This window comes from Hippopotamus amphibius, chromosome 1 (assembly GCF_030028045.1).
Source record: "Hippopotamus amphibius kiboko isolate mHipAmp2 chromosome 1, mHipAmp2.hap2, whole genome shotgun sequence".
Classification (NCBI taxonomy): domain Eukaryota; kingdom Metazoa; phylum Chordata; class Mammalia; order Artiodactyla; family Hippopotamidae; genus Hippopotamus; species Hippopotamus amphibius.
Genome location: NC_080186.1, coordinates 172,273,023 through 172,291,703, shown reverse-complemented (window position 1 = coordinate 172,291,703; position 18,681 = coordinate 172,273,023). Strand labels below are relative to the sequence as shown.

The 18,681-nt window shown below is 39.0% G+C and overlaps 1 long non-coding RNA gene across 1 annotated transcript in view; it reads right to left on the bottom strand.

The window, feature by feature from the left end:
* LOC130853787 (uncharacterized) overlaps positions 1–17,434 on the bottom strand; it is a 51,524-nt gene extending 34,090 nt beyond the window's left edge. Inside the window, exons 1-2 of the long non-coding RNA XR_009053880.1 lie at positions 17,360–17,434; positions 17,055–17,156 (exon numbers count right to left, since the gene is read on the bottom strand). This is a non-coding gene — a long non-coding RNA (uncharacterized LOC130853787). The remainder of the gene's footprint in view (positions 1–17,054; positions 17,157–17,359) is intronic.
* Between the last annotated feature and the right edge of the window lie 1,247 nt (positions 17,435–18,681).

The following is an 18,681-nucleotide window of genomic DNA, read 5'->3' as shown; positions in this document are numbered from 1 at the left end:
AGAAGTTAAGGCCCGTGTTCATAAGGAAACCTCTCCAGTGCCGAGTTTAATTTACCCTTGACCTCCAGGAGTATCTTCTTTAAAAAAAAAAAAAAAAGTTTATTCATTATTCTGCTATTCTGAGCCTATGATCCCCAAATGAGGGATTTTTCTTTTGTTTTGGTGGGTGAAAGGGCACATGCCAAAAGACAATAGGATATTGATTTGGGGGCTTTATTTGCTAAAAGATAAAGTATTGTTTTCAATAGAGAAGAAAAATGTGGTTTAGGGCTAGGAAAAGCCCTTTTAAATTTATACCTTGTTTCAGAATTAACTGGAAGAGAAAAAAAATGGCAAAAGAAACAAAATTGGCAGTGTCATAATCAAGGAAATTAAAAAATTTAAGGATGAAGGACATCTTTGGAATTATGCATAAAGTGAACTCATTTTAAGGATTTAAAGCACTAAGAAAAGAGGAGCTAACATTTATGTGATAAGTACCTATTGTTAGTTAGGCAATGGAGTAGCCACTTATTTTTATAGATGACATAACTGAATCAGATTAAGCTGCTTACCCAGTATCATAACAACACACAGGTTACAGAGAGAGAAGTCAAATGGGATGTGTGACTTAGTAAACCATTCTCTTGAAACATCCTGATACTTGCTTCAGGAAATTATAGGTGAATCACTTACAATTATTTTTTGAATTTAACTGAATTCAAATAGTGGCATGAGGACTTTGCCCTAGTATACTTTTAATTTTACAATGTTATGTTTAAGGAAAACAATATTATGCCTTATTTTTCATTTTAGTTTGGGGGGGGCTGTTTTGGGCTTTGATGAGGGATGCTAACTAAATTTACTGCAGTGTTCATTTCACAATATAGGTAAGTCAAACAATCGAAATGGTGTATACATTAAATATGTACAGTGGTGTATGTCGATTTTAGCTCAAAAAAACTAGAAAAAAAAATTAACACATTGGCAAAAAAGTTGAGAGAAGGGAATACTTGTGCACTGTTGACGGGAATGCAAATTGCTGTAGCCATTGTGGCAAACAGTATAGAGGTTCCCCCCAAAGCTGAAAATAGAACTGTTTCTTGGATCCATCAGTTCCCTTTCTGGGCACTTATCCAAAGGAAACAAAAACACTAACAGGAAAATCTATTTCCACCCTCATATTCATTGTAACACAGCTAACAATAGCCAAGACAGGGAAACAACCTACATGTCCATCAACAGATGGATAGATAAGGAAGTTGTGGTACAGACAGACAATGGAATACTATGCAGCAATAAAAAAAATAATGCCATTTGCAGCAACGTGGATGGTCTTAGAGATTATCATGCTAAGTGAACTAAGTCAAAAGAGAAAGACCAATACCATAGAATATCACTTATATGTGGAAACTAAAATATAACACAAGTGAAACTATCTTCAAACAGAAGCAGACTCACAGATATAGAAACAGACTGTTGGGGGACCAAGCGGGAGGAGTAGTAGGGGAGGGATGGACTGGAGTTAGCAGATGTAAACTAGAGTCTATAGAATGGATAAACAACAAGAACCTAATGTATGGCACAGGGAACTAAAATTAATATCCTGTGATAAACCATAATGGAAAAGAATAAAAAAAATGTATATGTATAATTGAAACAATTTGCTGTACAACAGAAATTAATACACACTGTAAGTCAACTATAGGCCAATTAAAAAACAATAAAAAATGGGACATGAATACCACATTCTCAAAAATATTTAGGTCATCAAGACAGAATCCATAAACTAGCTTTGAACAACACTAGAGATCAAAGGAACATAAGAAACATGGATAAAACATTCTGAAAACATCAGAAACATATAGTTCTCAAGTGCTCGTAAATTATTTTCTAGAATAGAACATGTGTTAGGCCACAAAACAAATCTTATCAAATTCAAGAAGAAAGAAATCACACCAAATATGCTCTCTGACTACCATGGTATGAAACTAGAGATCAAGACCCGGAAGAAGATGGGAAAATTCACAATTGCATGGATATGAACACATTTCTGAGCAACAAATGGATCAAAGAAGAAATTAAAGGATAAATAAATTTCTAGAGACACAGGGAAATAGAAACAGAATACAGCAAAATTTATGAGATAAAGTCAAAGCAGAACTAACAAAGAATTTCATGGCAATAATTGCCTCCTTTAAGACCTCAAAGAAACATCCTAATGCATGCCTTAAGGAACAGAAAAAGTAGTAGAAACTGAGTCCGAAATTAGCACAAGGAAGGTAATAATAAAGATTAGAGCACAAATAAGTGAAATAGAGAACAAGAATACAATGGAAACAATACACAAAACTAAGAGTTAGCTGTTCGAAACAATAAACAAAATGGATAACCCTTAAGCTAGACTATCAAAGGTAAAAACACAGAGGAAGAAATCAAAATGGAAACATTACAACTGATACCACAAAAATACAAAGGATCCTAACAAGCTACTGTGAGACACTATATGCCAAAAAACTGGCCATCTAGAAGAAAAGAACCAATTTGTAGACACATACTACCTACCAAGACAGAATCATGAAGAAAGAGAACATCTAAGAGACCAGGAAGGAGACTGAATCAGCAACTAAAACCTCCCAATGAAGAAAAGCCCAGAACCAGATGTCTACCGGTGAAGGTTACCGACCATTTAAAGAAGACACAAATGCCAGTTCTTCTCAAAGTCTTCCAAAATATGTGAGAAGGAACACTACCAAACTCATGTTGGGAGGCCAGCAATACCCTGATACCAAAGCCAGACAAGGATGCTACCAGAAAGGTACAGGCCAATATCCCCAATGAATAGAGGTGCAAAAATGCTTACTTAAATTCTAGCAAACAGAATTCAGCAGCATATTTGAAGAATCATTCACCATGATCCATTGGGATTTATCCTGGGATGCAAGGATGGTTCAGCATACACAAATATCAATCAATGTGATATATTACATGAATAGACAGGAAGGGAAATAAAAACACACAATCATCTACAAAAAACTGACAAAATTCAACATCTCTTCACGATAAAAAGAAAAAAAACAACTCTGGACAATTCAATATTGAGGGAATTGAGCTCAACATAGGCCATATATGGACAAGCCCATATACAATATCCTATGCAATGGTGAAAGGTTGAAAGCATTTCCTCTGAAATCAGGAACAAGAAAAGGGTGCTCCCTCACCACTTTTACTTAAGATACTATTGGAAGTCCTAGGCAGATAAATCAGGCTACAGAAAGAAATAAAAAGCCTCAGAATTGGAAAGGACGAAAGAGAACTGTCTCCATTTGCAGATAACAGTATTTTATATATACAAAACAAAAAAATTCTTAGATCTCATAATCCACTTGAGTAGTGTGGATGATTAGATAAACAAGCAAAATTCAGTAATGTGTCCATGCACTAACAATGATTATCTGAAAAAAGTGAAGAAAAAGATTCAGTCTCCAATAGCACCCTGATGTTCAGAGCAGCATTGCTTAATAGAGCCACGACAGGGAACTACGTAAGCATCCATGGATGGGTGAAGGGATAAAGAAGATGCGATATATATACTAAGGGAATACTATCCCAATTAAAAACAAGAAAAAACTTGCCATTATCAACAACATGGATGGAACCTGTAGCCATTATGCTAAACAGTACAATTCAGATAAAGAGAAATACTATATGATCTCACTTACATATGGAACCACAGAACAACCATCACCATAACAATAGCAACCACCAAACTCCACCTAGAAAGAGATCAGATTTGTGGTTACCAAAGACATGGTGTTGGGGGAAGGGGAAATCAGATCAAAATTGTCAAAAGGGACAAAATTCCAGTTACAAGATAAATATGTACTAGGGATATGATGGACAGAACAGTGACTATAGTTAACATTGTTGTATGATGTATATAAAAGGTAAGATAGAATATCCTAAAGACTTATCACAACACTACCAAAAAAACCAGTAGTTTTTCTTTTGTGCTTCCTCTTTTCATTGTTCCTTAATGAGATGAGGGATACTAACTACACTTACTGTGTTGTTCTTTTCACAATATACATAAGTCAAACCATCGTGATGGTGTGTACCTTCAACATGTACAGTGGTGTATGTCAATCTTACCTCCAGAAACTGGAAACAAATGAACACATGATGGCAAGATGCGGAGAGAAGGAACCCTTGTGCACTGTTGATGGGAAGGTATATGCTGTAGCCATTGTGGCAAACAGTATGGGGTTTCCCCGCAAGTTGAAAACAGATCTGTTTCATAGATCCATGATTTCCACTTCTGGGCATTTATCCAAAGGAAAAAAAAAAACCCTAACATGGAAATCTATCTGCACCCTCATGTTCATTGCAGTGCTGCTCATAATAGCCAAGATGTAGAAACAACCTTCATGTCCATAGGTGAATGAAGAAAGAAGTTGTGGTACTTAAATTCAATGGAATACTATGCAGCAATTAAAAAAAAAGAACCAAATAATGCCACTTGCAGCAACACGGATGGTCTTAGAGATTATCAAGCTAGGTGAAGTATGTCAAAAAGAGAAAGACCATCACCATTGGATATCACTTATATGTGCAACCTAAAATATGCCACAAATGAACCTATCTGCAACACTAACAGGCTCATAGCCATAGAGAACAGACCTGTGGTTTTCCAAGGGGAAGGGGAGCTGGGGGACGGATAGATAAGAGTTTGGGGTTAGCAGGTACAAACTACAGTATATAGAATGGGGAAACAATAAGATCCTACTGTATTGCAGAGGGAACTGTATTCAATATCCTGTGATAAACCTTAATGGAAAGGTATATAAAGAAGAATGTATGCACATGTATAACTGAATCACTTTGCTGTACAGCAGCAATCAGCACACATTGTAAATCAACTGTATGCCAATTAAAAACAGTTATCAATGGTACATTAATACCCCATTCTCATGAATATTTAGGTCATCTAGACAGAGAATCCATTAGCAAACAGAGGATTTGACCAACACTAGAGATCAAAGGAACCTAAGGGACATGTATAGACCATTCTACATGACAGTATCAGAATACACATTGTTCTGAAGCACTTATGAAACATTTTTAAGGAGGGGTCAGGTGTTAGGACACATAAACATTCTCAAATTCAGGAAGAAATAAATCACACAAAGTACTTCTCTGACTACCATGGTACCAAAGTAGAAATCAATAGCTGGAGGAAAACGGGAAAAGTCACAGTTGCATGGATATGACCATGCTTCTGTGCAACCAATGGATTAAAGATGAAATTCAAGGAGAAATAAATTTCTAGAGACACAGGGAAATAGAAACAGAATACAGCAAAATTTATGTGATAATGCAAAAGCAGATCTAACAGAGATAATTTCATAGCAATAATTACCTCCTTTAAGATTTCAAAGAAACACCCTAATTCATGCCTTAAGGAACAGAAAAAGTAGTAGAAACTGAGTCCAAAATTAGCACAAGAAAGGTAGTAATAAAGATTAGAGCACAAGTAAGTGAAACAGAGAACAAGAATACAATGGAAACGGTATACAAAGCTAAGAGTTAGCACTTTGAAAATATAAGCAAAATGGACAGACCATTAGCCAGAACAACCATGGTAAAAACAGAGAGGAACCAGAGGAAGAAAATTATAAATGAAAAGGGAGACATTACAACTGATACCACAACATTACAAAGGATCCTAACAGGCTACTGTGAGACACTGTATGCCAAAAAACTGGCCATCTAGAAGAAAAGAAGAAATTCGTAGACACATACTATCTACCAAGACAGTATTGTGAAGAAACAGAACATCTGAAGAGACAAGGAAGGAGACTGAATCAGCAGCTAAGGACCTCTCAGTGAAGAAAAGCCTAGGACCAGATGTCTTTACTGGTGAAGGTTACCGACCATTTAAGGAAGACACAAATGCCAGTTCTCAAAGTCTTCCAAAATATGTGAGAAGGAACACTACCAAACTCATGTTGGGAGGCCAGCAATACCCTGATACCAAAGCCAGACAAGGATGCTACCAGAAAGGTTACAGGCCAATATCCCCAATGAATAGAGGTGCAAAAATGCTTACCTAAATTCTAGCAAACAGAATTCAGCAGCACATTAGAAGAATCATTCACCATGATCCATTGGGATTTATCCTGGGATGCAAGGACCGTTCAGCATACACAAATATCAATCAATGTGATATATTACATTATTACAATGGAAAGGGGGAAAAAGCACAGGATCATTTAAAAAAACTGACAAAATTCAACATCTGTTCATGATAAAAGAAAAAAGCTATGGAAAATTCTATAGAGAAGTTACAGATCTCAACATAAAGGCAATATGTGACAAGTCCGTATTTACTATTGTATGCAATGGTGAAAGGTTGAAAGCTTTTCCTCTAAAATCAGGAACAAGAAAAGGATGCTCCCTCACAACTTCCGCTTAACACAGTATTGGAAGTCCTAGCCAGATAAATCAGGCTACAGAAGGAAATAAAAGCCCTTGGAATTGGAAAGGAGGAAGGACAACTGTCTCTATTTGACCATGTCAGTATTTTACATATGGAAAATCCAAAAAATTCTTAGATCTAATCATCCACCTGAGTAATGTTGCAGGACACAAAATTAATACACAAAATTCAGTAACGTGTCCATGTACTAACAATGATTATCTGAAAAAGAAATGAAGAAAAAGATTCTGTTTCCAACAGCACCCCAATGTTCATAGCAGCATTGTTTAATAGAGCCACGACAGGGAACTACCTAAGCAAGCATCCACAGATGGCTGAATGGATAAAGAATATGTAGTAAATATACAAATGGAATATATTCCATTTGAAAAGAAGAAAAATCTTGCCATTACCAACAACATGGACCTTGTGGCCATTATACTAAACAGTACAATTCAGATAAAGAGAAATACTATATGATCTCACTTACATATGGAACCACAGAACAACCATCACCATAACAACAGCAACCACCAAACTCCTCCTAGAAAAAGAGATCAGATTTGTGGTTACCAAAGACAGGGTGTTGGGGGAAAGGGGAGCTGGACCAAACTGATCAAAGTGACAAACTTGTGGTTATAAGATAAATATGTACTAGGGATGTGATGTACAGAATGGTGACTATAGTTAACATTGTTGTATGGGATATATATATACACATACATACACACACACATATATATGAAGTCATTAAGAAAGCATATCCTAAAGGAAAAAGAAACAGTTTTTTTTTTCTTTTTGGCTTCCTGTGTTTTTGTTCCTTAGTGACACGAGGGATGCTAACTAAACATACTGCAGTGTTCATTTCACAGTATAGGAAAGTGAAACCATTGCAATGGTGTGTACCTTCATTGCGTACAGTGGGTATGTCAATTACAACTCAAACTAGAAAAAAATTAACAAGTGTTGACAAGGATGTGGAGGGAAGTGAATATTTGTGAATTGTTGAAGGGAATGCAAATTACTGTAAGCATTTTGGCAAACAGTATCAAGTTGCTCCCCAAAGTTAAAAATCGGACTATTTCATGGATCCATTAGTTCCAGTTCTGGGCATTTGTCCAAAGGAAACAAATACACTAACTCAAAAAGCTATCAGCACCCTCACGTTCTTTGCATCATTATTTACAATGGCCAAGACATGGAAGCAAGCTAAGTGTCCATTGATGAAGAGGAATTGGTATATATACACAATGGAGTATTATTCAGTCATAAAAATGAAGTATTTTCATTTGCAACATCACAGATGACCTCAAGGGTATTATGCTAAATGAAAGTCAAATACAGGGAAGGATAGTTTATGATCTCATCGACATGTGGAATCAAGTTTTTAATCATTGTTTTACATCTGAAATATGATGTTTGTTATAGTGTCAATTATATGTAATATATATGTCCATTATATCTTAATTTAAAAAATGGTGGAGGTAGCTTAATGGAAACAGAGGGGACTAATAAAGGGTTGAGGATGCTGAGTTCTGGAAAAAGGAAAAAATACAGAATGGTCAAGGAGAACAATGCAACAAGCTCTTCCAAGTCAGAGCAGGGGCTCTCATCAAAGCCAAAGAGAAAAACATTTGCTTAAGTGGAAACCAGTGTAGTACACTTCAGGGATTCCTGTTTTCATCTCTGTCTGTGATTTTGCATTTAGGTGCTATTGTTTACTTTCACGAACCATTAACATTAAGACTTCTAGTTTACACAGACAATATCGAGCCATTTACCAATTTTGTTTACGCTAATTGATATAGAAATGTGGATTGTAGTAGAATAGACTGAACGCGATATGTGCCTTGTTATCTTTAGAAATTTTAGGGGCTAAATTGTACCCCTCCAAAATTCTTATGTTGAAGTCCTAACCCTTGTATCTTAGAATATGGAGGTACTTGCAAATAAGATCTTTAAAGGTAATTAAGTTAAAACTAGGCCATTAGGGTGGATCCTATGCCAGTATGACCGGTGACCTTATAAGAAGGGATTAGGATAAAGACTAGAAGGGGAAAACCATGTGAAGATGCAGGGAGAAGAAAGCCATCTCCAAACCAAGGAGAGAGGCTTCAGAAGAAAGCAACTCTGCTGACACCTTGAACCTCTAGCCCAAAGAACTGTGAGAAACTAGTTACCAGTATATTAAAAAGCACTTGATATGCTATTAAATAACCAAGAGATCACTGAAGAAATCAAAGAGGAAATCAAAAAATATCTAGAGACAAATGACAATGAAAACAATGATCCAAAACCTATGGGATGCAGCAAAGGCAGTTCTAAGAGGGAAATTTATAGCAACACAATCCTACCTCAAGAAACAAGAAAAATCCCAAATAAACAATCTAACCTTACACCTAAAGAAACTAGAGAAAGAAGAGCAAACAAAACCCAAAGTGAGTAGACGGAGAGAAATCATAAAGATCAGAGCAGAAATAAATGAAATAGAAACAAAGAAAACAGTAGCAAAAATCAATAACACTAAAAGCTGGTTCTTTGAGAAGATAAATTAAATTGATAAACCTCTAGCAAGACTCATCAAGAAAAAGAGGGAGAGAACTCAAATCAATAAAATTAGAAATGAAACAGAAGTTACAATGAACACCACAGAAATAAAAAGCACCACAGGAGACTACTACAAGCAACAATATGCCAGTAAAATGGACAACCTGGAGGAAACGGACAGATTCTTAGAAAGGGATAACCTTGCAAGACTGAATCAGGAAGAAATAGAAAGCATGAACAGACCAATCACAACTCATGAAATTGAAACTGTGATTTAAAATCTCCCAACAAACAAAAGTCAAGGACCAGATGGAGTCACAAGTGAATTCTATCAAACATTTAGAGACAAGCTAATGCCCGTCCTTCTGAAGCTCTTCCAAAACATTGCAGAGGAAGGAGCACTCCCAAACTCATCTTATGAGGCCACCATCACCCTAATAGCAAAACCAGACAAAGATACTACAAAAAAAGAAAATTACAGACCAATATCACTGATGAATTTAGATGCAAAAATCCTCAAGAAAATACTAGCCAACGGAATCCAACAACACATTAAAAGGATCATACACCATGATCAGGTGGGGTTTACCCCTGGAATGCAGATTCTTCAATACATGCAAATCAATCAATGTGTTACACCATATTAACAAATTGAAGGATAAAAACCACATGATCATCTCAATAGATGCAGAAAAAGCTTTTGACAAAATTCAACACCCATTTATGATAAAAGCTCTCCAGAAGGTGGGCCTAGAGGGAACCTACCTCAACATAATAAAGGCCAGATATGACAAATCCACAGCAAACATCCTTCTCAATGGTGAAAAACTGGAAGCATTCCCTCTAAGATCAGGAACAAGACAAGGATGTCCACTCACTTCACTACTATTCAACATAGTTTTGGAAGTCCTTGCCACAGGAATCAGAGAAGAAAAAGAAATAAATGGAATCCAAATTGGAAAAGAAGAAGTAAAACTGTCAATGTTCGCAGATGACATGATACTATACATAGAAAATCCTAAAGATGCCACCAGAAAACTACTTGAGCTAATCAATGCATTTAGTAAAGTTGCAGAATACACAGTTAACACACAGAAATCTCTTGCATTTCTATACACTAACAATGAAAGATTAGAAAGAGAAATTAAGGAAACAATCCCAGTCACCATTGCAACAAAAAGAATAAAATACCTAGAAATAAACCTAACCAAGGAGGTAAAAGACCTGTACTCGGAAAGCTAGAAGACACTAAGGAAAGAAATCAAAGAAGACACAAACAGATGGAGGGACATACCATATTCTTGGATTGGAAAAATCAACATTGTGAAAATGACTATACTATCAAAAGCAATTTACAGATTCAGTGCAATACCTATCAAATTACCAATGGCGTTTTTCACAGAACCAGAATAAGAAATTTTACGATTTGTATGGAAATGCAAAAGACCCCGAACGGCCAAAGCAATCTTGAGAAGGAAAGACGGAGTTAGTGGAATCAGGCTTCCTGACTTCAGGCTATACTACAAGGCTACAGTGGCACAGAAACAGAAATATAGATCAATGGAACAGGATAGAAAGCTCAGAGATAAACTATGGTCAACTAATCTATGACGAGGCAAGGATATACAGTGGAGGAAAGGCAGCCTCTTCAATAAGTGGTGCTGGGAAAACTGGACAGCTACATGGAAAAGAATGAAATTAGAACACTCTTTAACACCATACACAAAAATAAACTCAAAATGGATTAAAGACCTAAATGTAAGGCCAGACACTATAAAACTCCTAGAGGAAAACATAGGAAGAACACTCTTCGACGTAAATAACAGCAAGATCTCTTTTGATCCACCCCCCTAGAGTAATGGAAATAAAAACAAAAAGAAATAAGTGGGACCTAATGAAACTTCAAAGCTTCTGCACAACAAAGGAAACTATAAGCAAGATGAAAAGACAACCCTCAGAATGGGAGAAAATATTTGCAAATGAATCAACAGACAAAGGATTAATCTCCAAAATATATAAACAGTTTATCCAGCTCAATATCAAAAAAACAAACAACCCAATCAAAAAATGGGCAGAAGACCTAAATAGGCATTTCTCCAAAGAAGACATATGGATGGCCAAGAGGCACACGAAAAGCTGCTCAACATCACTAATTATTAGAGAAATGCAAATCAAAACTACAGTGAGGTATCACCTCACACCAGTTAGAATGGTCATCATCAGAAAATCTACGAACAGTAAATGCTGGAGAGGGTGTGGAGAAAAGGGAACGCTCTTGCACTGCTGGTGGGAATGTAAATTGATACAGTCACTATGGAGAACAGTATGGAGGTTCCTTGCAAAACTAAAAACAGAACTACCATATGACCCAGCAATCCCACTCCTGGGCATATACCCAGAGAACACCATAATTCAAAAAGACACATGCACTCCAATGTTCATTGAGCACTATTTACAATAGTAGGATATGGAAGCAACCTAAAATTCCATCAACAGATGAATGGATAAAAAAGATGTGGTACATATATACAATGGAATATTACTCAGCTTTAAAAAACAATGAAACTGGGACATATGTAGAGACATGGATGGACCTAGAGACTGTCATACAGAGTGAAGTGAGTCAGAAAGAGAAAAACAAATATCGTATATTAACACATATATGTGGAATATAGAAAAATGGTACAAATCAACTGGTTTGCAAGGCAAAAATACATATGTAGAGAACAAACATGTGGACACCAAATGGGAAAAGTGGGGAGGGTGGGGGGGGAAATGAATTGGGAGATTGGGATACCAAATAGTACACTCTAAATATATGCAGTTTATTGTATATTAACTGTATCGCAATAAAATTTCTAAAAAAATAAAATGAAATAAAAGCACTTGAAAAACCATCTTAGGACTTCTCTGCTGGTCCAGTGGTTAGGATTCTGGGCTTCCCCTGCAGGGGACTCAGGTTCCATCCCTGGTTGGGGAACTAAGATCTTGCATGCTGCACAGTGCAGCCAAAAACATTAAAAAAAAATTGGGAGGGAAAGGGAGACTGTCTTAGGCATAGTCAAATGCCTGTAGGGCTCAGGGAGGCAACAGTGGTGGGAAAGGTGGAGAGGCTGCCCTGGCAAACACATAACCCAGCCAACAAGGGACAGGTCTTCTCAGTTTCATCTAATTGTTGCCCTGGGGGATTGTGGGGCTTTGTGTGCCAAGAGCCGATTTTCTTCCTCCGAAAGTATCGAGATGTCTGGATTTTTATATAAATTTGCCCAATTCTTGAAACCCTGACCAAAGAATTAATGCAAAGAGGTGGCATCCCGTCTCTGGGCTTCCAGTCGTACGTAACCAGTTGGAATCTAACAGACTGTACAAATCTACGTGTCAATTCCCCTGAGAGTTTTAAAACGGGGAGAGTTCTGTGACTGTTGCGTGTGGTGGGGCTCTAAAGTGTGGGTTTGTAGCAACTGAACTCAAGTCTGGTGATTGCTTGAGCTGCACTGGATGCTCCATAATGTGTATGATAGATATTATAGATATAGTTTGTCACTTAGATTACCTATTTTCTTTTATTTCCCTCTTATTGCACTGTTTCATTCATGCTTTCCTCCAAATAGGGTCAAGATGAGTTTCCTTCTTTCTGCCTTTGCAGAGTTGCTATATCCAGGATAAATCTCAGAACTTTGTCAAAAATTATGACCTAATGCATTAGCCTAAAACTCTTCCTCCAACTTTTTCTTTTCACTACTTTATTTAACATGGAAACAAGCAGAAAAAAAAAAATCAAGTGTCTCTAACAAATATACCTAATTAGATCCTGAAGTCTCTTCTGTAACATAAAAACTGAAATACTTGGGAAGCTGAAGCACCAATTAGCAGGGCTTGTCATGGAAAGAACACTTATAAAGAAAAACTTAATACCACGTTTTTAGGTTTGCGTAATGGCTTTTTGGCAAGCCGGGTCTTTTTCCCCTGTTTCTTTGCCTATGTCTAATGCTTTAAAAGGGTGTAGTTGAATATTCCTGTCAGCAGGGACTTGGCATTAATGTCTCCTTCCTGGACCCCAGTGCCTCTCTTCAGCTCTCCTGACAGTGAGACAGCCAGCCACCCAGGCGATGTTTTAAGAATCTGATGCTATGAAAAGAAGGGCAGTAAATTAGGGAGTTGGAGTCTCTTTCAGAACACCTCACTTTGGGTATGTGAAATATGTGTTGCCAGCAGGAGTTTCTGAGACAAGATGATGAGGTAGAGGTCTGCTTGTATGATTTTGTTTTTTCAGCTGACTTGGCCTTAGTGGATATATAGGAGGTGAGAGAGAGAGAAAAAAAATGATTAAATTGCTTAGTAGTAAAACCTTAGCTTCCCCCTGCTTCTTAGTGTGAAACTAAGGAATGGTAGATAAATATTTCCATGAAGTAATAATTGCCCCTTGAATAAGCTTCCATTAGTTTAAAAAAAAGTCTATGCTAAACTGAAGTTCGAGTGAAAATGTGCATGGAATCATGGTGGAAAGAATAGAAATATTCAGCATGCGATCAGAGAGACAATTAAGTAATTTTCTGAGTTTCAGCTGTTGCAGCAGGAAGAACAAATCCACTTAATCATATACACATGTATATTATGTAACAGACCGATGGATTAAATTTCATTCACTGAGTGCCTAGTTCCAGGTGCTCCTAGGCACTTCACTTGCACTTTACATGGAAGGTGCTATCTCCATTCTGTAAGTGAGGTTAGTTACTTGCCTAAGGTCACACAACCAGTAAGAGGTGGCAGAAAGACTCGAACCCTGTCAGGGTTGAATTTTATGCTCCTTCCATTTTGGCTGGTGAGATAGATAAATGAAGCTGACTTTCAAAATTGTATAAAATTATATGTCTCATGTGTGTGCTGCTATTTGCTAGGCAACTCTGGGCAATATGAAATAAATATTCCTGCTTATGCTAAGTGAAACGTCAGAGAAAGACAAATACTGTATAATTTCACTTGTATGTGGAATCTTAAAAAAACAAAAATTCATAGATACAGAGAACCCACTGGTGGCTGCCAGAGGTGGTAGGTAGGGAAATGGATGAAATGGGTCAAAGTTATCAAAAGGTGCAAACTTCCAGTTATGAAGTAAATGACATGAGAATATATAGATGTAATATACATATATTAAATAACAATATACATAATTATATATGTGAAAGTTGCTTATAGAAATTTAACTAGACTTATTTTGATTATTTTGCAATATGTACAAATACAAATCATGTTATCAATCAGAAACTAGTGTTATATGTCAATTATATCTCAATAAAAATAAACAAGCATGTTCAGTTATATTGCTCTAGTTTTGGCAAATCTTGTGTATAGCATTTGTGCACAGTACTATTTTACAGTGTAAAAGAAAATATTTTTAAAAAGGAAACAAAAGGATAAGCCTCAAATTTTGTTCTGGAGGAGGTCAAAGTGGAGACTAAGTCATAAGCAAGTGACACCAAGACTTCAGGAGCAGCATTGCTGTCAAAGCAGATGTGGGATCATGGGTGGGAGATGTTAGGATGTGAGGGATGCTTCCTAGAGGAGATGACACTTGCAGGTCAGGAAGAATGGCTGGGGTGTAGAACTTCTGCGTAGAGGGCAAAACAGGAAGACGAGCATGTGGCGTATTCAGCAAAGGATAGCATGTTCTGTGTCTGGGGAAATGGGAGAAGGGGCTGAAGAAGTGGACTGGGGTCATTTCATGTTACTATAGTTTCCCATAAGATCACCAGATATATATATATATATATATATATTTTTTTTACAGAAACCACTAGTAGCAGTCTAAAAGATGCATTAATTAGCAAGGGAGAGAGAAGTCAACTTGGAAGATATAAAAACAGTCTCAATGTGAAACGATCAAAGCCTGAATTAAGGCAGCCGTGTCTAGGACAGATGAAAGATGCCCCATAGCCGGGTGATGATGCCAGCTCAGAACAAGTGTTGTCTCTGCCCCCAGACGATGTTGGTGCCATCCATGAAGATGGTTTTCCAGGCCAAGAATCTGTTTTGATAGCAAGAAAGGCTTTGGACAGTGGATACATACATAGGACACATCGTTGGTCCTCTGTTGGCTCTAAAGGATTCCAGCTCATGAGAGCTCCATATTCTGTTCTGGCTGCAGATGGTGGAACATTTGCGTCCTGCCTCAGTATGCCACAGTGTCTCAGAGCCAAGAGGAATTGTGTAATTTTTGGAGTGTATGTGAGTTATTGGCGGCAGCCTGGAAAAACTCAGGTCCCATACTAGGGGGGCTCTTAGAGATACCTAACTGAAGAATGCTCTCATCTCTGGAAGAAACGTGCTATCTCCAGGCATTTAAGACCCCCTATTTTGTAAAACTGCAGATGGCTGCTGGGATTTGCCTTCTTAGTTACAAAGGCTCTTCAAAGCACCTTCTTGCCTCCCAACTTCTCTTTCTCTCCCTTTCTTGTAAATGTGGCTAAGGATATTTTATGAAGAGTGCAATTCTTTGGCGTTCAAACGAGACAACACACAGCCAAAGACTGCTCGCCCGTCGCTAGAGGGCACTAGTTGAATGTAAAATATCTAGACGTGCCTGTCCATAAACTTCACATACAGGGAAATCTCACAAGTGGTTTGCAATAAAGTAGCGTCCCCATTACCCTGTCCTTATTAACTCCATTTCTGCTACTGAGTAAAAACAAACATGCTAACTCTGATTTTATCATGTTTTCAGAATTCTTTTAATTCATAGACCTAGTATGTTGGAGACATGAGTAACACGTTTTTCATAAAATTACATGACTACATAGTCTTTGCTGCCACTTTTCTGGCCCTTACCATGTGTTGGTTCATGTATAAAACCTTATACGAACTCTGCACATGGTTTAATTTCTGACCCTGTCACACATGAAAGTGGTTGGTAGGGACAGAATGTCTGCCCCAGATGGCAAAAGTGCAAGATAAAATTCACCGAGTCACTACCCTGTAGTGTATAGTTGTTTCCACAAGACCCAGTCATTATGTTCTGTTGAAAGGTAAGAAAAACTGCTCAGACGCTGGTTTATGCAACTTTGCATGGGATTGCACAGAAACTGAGCCTTAAAGAAGCTGCCAACCATCCAGTTTCCACTGCTTTGCCTCAGGGTCCCAACCCCCTGTGCCAAGACCTTGCTGAAATTTACATATAAGCAAAGCTGAGCTGATTCTCTCTCATCTGATATGTTTTCCCTAATCCATAATCTTGTGCGTCAAGGTGGGGGGAGAAAAAGGAAAGTGAGAATTCACCATGGAACTATTTGATTCTGTGCAGTGCTGACAGGTACTCTGTACCGAGTAGAATTACAGGGACTCCGCCTGCCCTAGGCAGGCCCAATATCAGGTCAGCTATAATTGGCACCTGGTGAGAGGTCACGAAACTCAGGCTGTGGGAGCAAGTGCATTAGGGGCTCTGTGACGGCAGTTGCCGTGCATTTCTGAGTGCTGTCAGGCAGGCTCTTCAATCACAGCGCGCTTTGTGCTGCACACTCTAAAAATGGAACTTGAACCACCAGCTCCTCCCCGGACTGTGAGGCTTGATGGATGAGCTTAATGAACCCAGGATAAAGAACTTAGCCCAAGCAGAAGGTCGAAAAGGATTAAAAAGTGAGAGGTTTCCAAGCCCTTGGAATCTGTATCATCTCCAGGACTGAGGCAAGCGGGCGGAAGGGGGGCTCCCTGTGTGAGGGCAGGGCCCGGGGGAGGGCGCGTTCACATCACTGACTGAGCCGCCGCCGAGGGCCTGGCTCCGGGCTAGGTTTCACATCAGTTCAACAGTCTTCAGAACATTCACCCACACTTTACAGAGGAAGAAATGGGGCTTACACTTATGTTAAAAACCTGCCCAAGGTGGCACTGCTCATTATGAGAGGTAACAGGAGAATAAATAACAGCCACCGCTGACCACACACGGAGCCTGGACCAACGGCCCTTCTCGGCTCTGATCCTCACAACACTTCAAGGAAAGTAGCGTCACACCCATTTTGAACAGGAGAAACCCAAGGCCGCGAGAGGTTAAATCGCTTACCCGTGTGCACCGCTACCTTTACCTCCTTCCGACTCTCTCGGCCCTGTTGCCCCTCTTCAGGCATCTTCAGCCGCACCGTGTCCACAGATTTACTGCTTCATTCTAGAATTGAAAAAAAAAAGCCTGATAAACTAATTTACATGCATACCCTGAGAAAAATTGTTAAGATCAGGTCCCCAAGACCACATCTCCCAGGCATCTTACATAACAACGGCCCTGTGCTTCTGGCCACACCAAGGGGCCTGGGGCCAAACACATTTAGGGCATTGAACGCGCTTTTTATCTTCCTCTCAGAGACTCCTAACCTTTCCACGTGAGATCCTGGAAAACAGAAGAAGCTTTCTTGATCGAGGACAGTGCCTGTCGTTTGCAGGAAGCACCTCTGCCTCAGCTACACGACCTCAACCCTCAGCCCCCTGCCTGTGAAATGAGCCAATACACGTAAGAGCACGTAGAGCAGCTTCTATATAAGCAGGGTGATTCTTGCTATCATCATCTCCACCTGAAAACAAGGCTCCCGGAGCACGTGGGGGACGCACCAGCGGCTTCATCCCAGGCTGTGGGCCTGTCTTCCCGATCCCTCTGGACACAAGCAAGAGAGTGGTTGGGGAAAAGGTTGGGATTTTCAATACGACAGTCATGGGCCGCACTCTACGTAACCTTTCTGGGTCTCAGTTTCCTCATCGTAAGATGGGGATTAAATAGTCCCTTCCTGCTACTTTTTGTGGATATTAAGGAAGCAAAGAGCTCAACAGGTGTGGGCTGTTATCATTACAAGGTCAAGGGACTGCACCTGTCAAACACAAGCTCTGAAGCAACCCAGGAGAAACTTAACTTCCCGTAATACATCTTAGAAGCCACTGTGGGAAAGAGTAAAACTTCTTCACCTTAACCTTTATTTGGTCCAAAGCACAGTTGAAGGTTAATCTTCTCATTCCTTCTTGGGAGAAAGTCTGATGAAGCAGCAGTAAAGGAAGGAACTGACTGGATGGAAAAACATTTGGAGAAGAGTGTCCAAAATCTCCGAAAAAGGCCACAGATGACTCTTTGCCCTTTGCCAGAGCAAGTCTGAAAAGGGACCTCGGACCCGATCTGCTGGGAGGCAGCCTGAGAAGGTGTGCAGGGGCACAGCCAAGTGAAGGCAGGGGTGGCAAGGTGAAAACGCGTGCCCATAAGGGACACGGTCTGTGAGTTTCTCAAGATTCCACATAATCCTTTGAATAAACTCAACCTGTTTCAATTTGAGTAACTGTCTCATGCCATAGATGTCTAATCTGAAGGAATAATAGGTATTTCTCTGGAAAAATACTGAGCAGTTAGAGGCCCTTCCTCCTTTGCTCAGCTCCCGCCCCGCGTACGATGGAGCATGTGGGTTTGTAGACGCTGAGCCAGAGGAAGCTGACAGTGGGTGAGGCAAGGTGGGGGCAGAGGAAGGAAAGGCTGGGGAAAGTCACAGAATGTTATTTGGAAGGACAGAGGCTGCTTTCCTCAAAACTGCTTAGGCTACACCTTCTACCCGGAGGCTAAATCCTGCAGGGGGAGAGAGAGCCAACAGCCCAGAAAACTGAGCATACAAGTTACAGGATAAGAAGAAAAAACATATGTTTGTGCATATGTGTGTATATTT